This window comes from Zingiber officinale, chromosome 8A, assembly GCF_018446385.1.
Source record: "Zingiber officinale cultivar Zhangliang chromosome 8A, Zo_v1.1, whole genome shotgun sequence".
NCBI lineage: Eukaryota > Viridiplantae > Streptophyta > Magnoliopsida > Zingiberales > Zingiberaceae > Zingiber > Zingiber officinale.
This window is the reverse complement of record NC_056000.1, coordinates 65,287,483-65,293,482: the sequence shown is the minus strand read 5'-3', so window position 1 is coordinate 65,293,482 and position 6,000 is coordinate 65,287,483.

Below are 6,000 nucleotides of genomic sequence, written 5' to 3'. Positions count from 1 at the left end.
TGATATAGAAATTTTAAATTATTTGATGATGATTTTCTAAAAAGGAATGTTTAAACTTGATTTTTTTTTAAAACATGACATATTAGCTGATATTTTTTAACAGAATTGAAGTTGTGGTGGAGATTTTTCTCCCATTTACTCAAATAATAAACTTAAATACTAAAGTATATATATATATATATATATATATATTTTCAAAACATAGATAACTTTTAAAAATACTACTTACAATACAATTTTCAAGATTAATATAGTTTCATGAAAAAAAGTTTTTAAAATTTAAACTAATAAAATCTTATTTACCCATGTTTTAAAAAATATTAAATAATTTAATAATTTTATCTATCAAAAAAATTATTATCCAAATTTGAATATAAAATTTTAATAAATAAATTTACATTTAAAAAAAATAGAAAACTAAATTTTATTAAAAAACTAAATTTATATTTTTAAAAATAAAAGTTTTAATGACTTTTTACCTAGGGTCTCGACGACATTCATGCGGTATGAATTCAAGTAAGTTCACAAACAGATGGAGTGTTTGGAAAAACTCACATAAAAGTTTTTCATTAAGCCAGCGCAACATCAGTGAATGAATTGTTACAACTTAGGGTTAGAAAGACCCTTAAGAAGTCATTCGTGAGTTATTTGGGTCTCAGTTTTAAAAAAAAAAATAATTTGAGTTCATTCAATTAAGTTAACAAGCCTGATTTCAAATTTGAAAATATTATTAAGTCGAGTTCGAATTTAATAATATTTAGTTCGTGAACTCACGAATAAATTTATATAGAAGCTCACGAACATATTTATTAAGAGGCTCATTTATTTATTTATTTATTTATAAAATTAAATATTACATAAATAATAAATATAATAATTTATTATTAATTATTATAATTAATTATCTTAAACGAGTTGAACTAAACTCATTTAATTTTTAAATAATTTCTTTTCAAATTGAATTTGAGCTATTTAATTTTTTTTTACGAGCTGAACTTAAACTTAAAAACTAAAGTTTGAATCGAGCTCGAATTTAGAGATAACGAATCGAATTCTAGCTTCTTATTGTTCGGCTCAACTCGATTTATTTACAACCGTAATAGTAAACAGTTAGATCAAACTATAAAGCTACCACTTCCACTAATTCAAGATCAACTCGGTAAAAAACAGAATTGAGCAGTTATAAAGTGTTGTTTTGTTCATTACGGCTTGAAGTCCATGGAATATTATATAGAATCAACTGTACAAATCACTTTTACAACGATAACCCTGCAAGTTAATATAATTTTATGAAAGCTAAAAAATGAAGAAAAGTAATATAATTTTGGATTTCAATTTTTTGCTATAAAAAGCAAAGTCAACTTAAGGTTTGATTCACCAAGTAGTGCTCGAGAATTACTTAATTTGAAGAGCTGTCATTTTATTGATCGTAATTCCAATCAAAGATAAATTTATTTTTCTTATGTTGAAAAAGTATATTTATCACTTACATTGAAATGTATTCAGCTTCTTTGTCTTGTCTATTTCTGGCACTGTTTATAATACTGACTACCAACTATCCTTTCTTTTGACTCCCATATGATAATATCTATTTAGATTTGACCTCGTACCCTACTCTCTTATTTTTTTTATTTTTTTTTTAATTCATGATCTTTTTCATTATTACTAATATTCAATTTTAATTATATTCCTAAGAATCCTCTCCAAATGAATGATCATTATTATAAATTTTAATTATATTCATAAGAATACTTCTTCATAAGCATCCGATCACTCTTAATATACTCCAGGCCTCCTCATAAACATTTGGTCACCCTAACTTGTTTCGGATATCTCCGAAGCATCTGATCACTTTTGACCTGATTCGAACTTTCATGCAAGTATTCAGCCACCCTGAATTATTCCGAATTTCTCCATAAACATTTAATCAATCTTGACTTGCTCCGAACCTCCCGTAAATATCTGATCACCTGACTTGCTACAAACTTCCCCTCAACATCGTTCAAAACCATCCCATATAAGATCCGATTTGCACCATGATTCTAATATCATTTATTAAAATAAAAAAATTCATATATCTCTATAATAATATAATATTATTTACTTTATACTTAAGCTCTCAATTTTATTTTTAGACACTATACAAAAATCTCATACCAACCAAAATATTTTTCTCTTTTAAAATTATGATTTTTTTATTATTTTCAATATAGAACTTTATTGTATTTCCAACCAAAACTAGAAAAAATACAAAACAAATAACATTATAAATAACAACATAATTTGTGTTATGATTTTTCTTGAGTTATTTAACCCATTATCCTCTTTGACATGCATCAAAACACAAAATACAAATAAACAAGTAGCAAACAATCAATAGATATCCAAAAGCAAAAATATTATCAGATAGATATAATCCAAAAGTGCTGGTAATCAAGTCAAATGGATCCAACAAATACAATAAAAAGAGCACAAGCATATCCAAAAATATAATTCAAAAATAGCTTGTAAGCTAAAGCTCGTCAGCTGGTGATGATGGTGGTGGTGGTGGTGGTGGTTGAGTCAAGCACAAATTTCACTGAAATCCAACAATAACCTCCTCATGAAGACTAAAAATTGAATGCTCGTTACGAGAGAAGCCTGTAGAAGAGATGATGACTCCTCTAGCCTAGTAACTCTCTCCTCTAATGGCTGGGCAATTGGAGGTGGGATAGATGCAAATATATCTGGGAAGGTGAAGTCCAGCATCTCCTTTTCGCTGCCTCAGCTGACGGGACACCCTCTCTTCAGGTCAGACACCCCTCTTCGTCAAATTCAAACATCCACGATCTTTACCTGCCATCAAACGTCGTTGAATTCAAGCTGAGTTGAACTAATAAGAAGAAAGCAGCTACTACCGCACAAGGTTAATGCTTATGCCGAGACTAATTAGCTGAACAAAAGATATGAAACTAAGTCTTAGATCATCAAACACTTATCTTTTATCTTTCTTTCACACAATTACCATACAAAAGATCAATCAAACGATGTGTACAACTGAAATGGCTCCACTAAAAAGGGTGAATAATCTATAAGTTGAAAATTATTATTATTATTTAAATATTACATTATTAAAATTCTTATGTTTATTTTTTAAAAAATCAAATATATGAAGCTGAAGTCAAAATAAACGAATGTTACAAAAAGAATTTTAAACAAGTCAGATTTTTGATTCTACAACACATCCTACTGATTTTATAAACACTTAATAAGAATGCCCAAGAACACAAATTGTTAAACACAGATCTTTAATAAATTTTTTGAAAGAAAAATAAGAATGGACTAGCAAAAGACCTCGAGAAGCCAACAAACTCAGAGATCCTAATAGAATGCTAAAAACTTAAATTATCAATTTATTAGACCACAACAAGAGTTTCTTCCAACTCAATGGAACAAGATAAGAACATACATTTCTATAAAAACTTGTACAAGCCATATATCTAAGATAATAATTCTGTTTTAACTCTGGGGAAATCTAACAAGAGTTGTAGTTGGATTATCAACTTATTGAAACACCATCCATACAATTGACTTAGTGAAGATATCAATAATTATTTTGCAATCTATTGGCTCTTAGTAAGATCAATGTATTACAAGATGAAGCAATTTGAGTCTATATTTGATCGTAGTTAATTAGATCAATATCCTCTGGTTTGAAGCGGAGAGCTCTTTGGTGCATACAATGAGGGATCTAAGATTAATGTCCATGGCTCTTTGTCACCGGTGTCAATACATTTAAACAAAAAGATCTTTTTTTTTTTTATAGAGCCTGGGTGATCAATCCGACCCCACGAAAGTTTTCCATTGGTCATCAGGGTAAATTGGGAAGCGTTCGCAACGGGCAGCCCAAGACCCCAACATCCTTTAGTTGCGTGCCCCATTTGAAGGAAAAATTCCTACAAATTCACCATAACTGGGGCTCGAACCACAAGTACCTGGGTGACAACCTGAATACCCTGCCGCTGGACCATAGCCCCGGGGGCAACAAAAAGGAGATCTTTGAAGCATATAGTGTTGAAATTTGAAGCTTCTTCTCTACTTATTTACTTGTCCATCTTGCTAACTTTTGCTTCAAGACGCTCTGAAGACAAAGCAGGTGGCATGATCTCTAGTGTGTCGGGTGCGAGATCACTAGGGAAGAGCATGTTTAGCTCAATAACAACATATCAGCATTAACCTTGGGCAGTTGCTTTCTTTTTTCTAACATTTAATGTGTAACTAGAGATAAGGACATATGGATGCTATTGATGTCAAAGAGAAGGCTATGGAGCCTTCAGAATGTGGCAATGAGATTGCTTTTGATATTCCATATAATGGTATCGATGTAGAATTTCATGATTGCTTTCCATTTTCGATTTGATTGAATATCCTTCTTGAAGTTGAAAGCTATGGAGTTGTCGTCAAAATCTTTACGTAGAAGAAAAGTATTTCTTTTCCTTGAAGTATCCAGCAATAATACATAACATTATATAGTGATACAATGTGATATGCTAATTATAGTAAAAAATTGAATGCTGCCTATCCTACCGTAATTTAGAGATAATATTCCTAACAAGTGATAAAATACCGGCAACTAAATGATTATCTTTCCAAACTCACTCCAATACCTGCCAGACAGGGAGTGGTTCCTCCTCGGCAATCTTCCATTTGCACCGAGCAATTTGTTGTTTCTCTTGGGCAAGTAGTCATGCCCGGATAGCTCGGTTGTTTGCTTGAGTCAAAAAGTGGAATGCTCGCTTCATTTAGTTGGTCATACAACAACCACATAGTCCCTTCTAATACCGCCGTCTCCCCCTAAAAGGAAGTAGTGGGGGAGTAAAATAACGCAGATTCCATGAAGATAACATCCAGAGTAACATATATACGACGAGCCGACGGATCATAACATCGATACCCCTTCTAGTGAGTTCCATATCCCATAAAAACACAGCAGATGGCACGAGGATCAAACTTGGTCCGTTGGGTTTTAGGATGATGGACAAAGGTCACACACCCAAAAATACGAGGTGGAAGCATTAGAATGATAGGTAATGAGACTGAGGTTGCTAGAACTTGTAGAGGAGTTTAGAACCCCAAGACTTTGGAAGACATTTGATTAAAAAAGATATACGACGACACAGACGTCAGCCCAGAGGTGCGACGGGGCATGGACCCCAAGAAGGAGGGCTCGAGTAGTCTCCAGACTACGTCAATTTTACGTTCTGCAATACCATTCTGTTGGAGAGTATAGGAGCATGAGACCATGTGAACTGAAAAATTAACAGAAGGATTGATTAACATGCCCCCATTGCCAGAGCGAAGTGTCTTGATTTTAGCCTAAATTGTCTGAATACAGAGATCCTTTGGTCCAAATTTTGCGGACCAGAGGATGGTCCCTTTGCATACATTGGTGGAAATTGATGGCCCCTACCTGTAAAATATGTGGAGACCATCAATTTCCACCAATACATGTAAAACGAACCATTTGCGGACCAGAGGATCGGGCCTCGTTTGAATAAGTCTAAAAAGACTGAAATCTAATGAACACTTTCTTAATATAGCGTAGTAGGTAAACCCAAATCATGCAGGTACAATCATCAATAAAGGTTACAAACCGTCGATAACCAGACGTGGGATTTGGAGCAGGACCCCAAACATCAAAATAGACTAATGTAAAAGGAATGTCACATTTATTATGTTGTAACAGATAAGAGACTATGAAGCTTTTTGCTAACAAACAAATTTCACATTTAAAATCCATAAGACATCCAAAAATAACGCTAGAAACATATGTTGCAAATAATTGAAAGAAGGGTAGCCCAGTCGACGACGCTATAGAACCACCTGTTATGCTTGACAATCACTAGATGTGTGGTGAGCACTACCGCTGATGAAGTCATCTATGTAATAAAGTCCCCCCTCTTAGTACCATGCCCAATGATCTCCTTTGTGAGAATATCTTGAATGACACAAAACATGAGA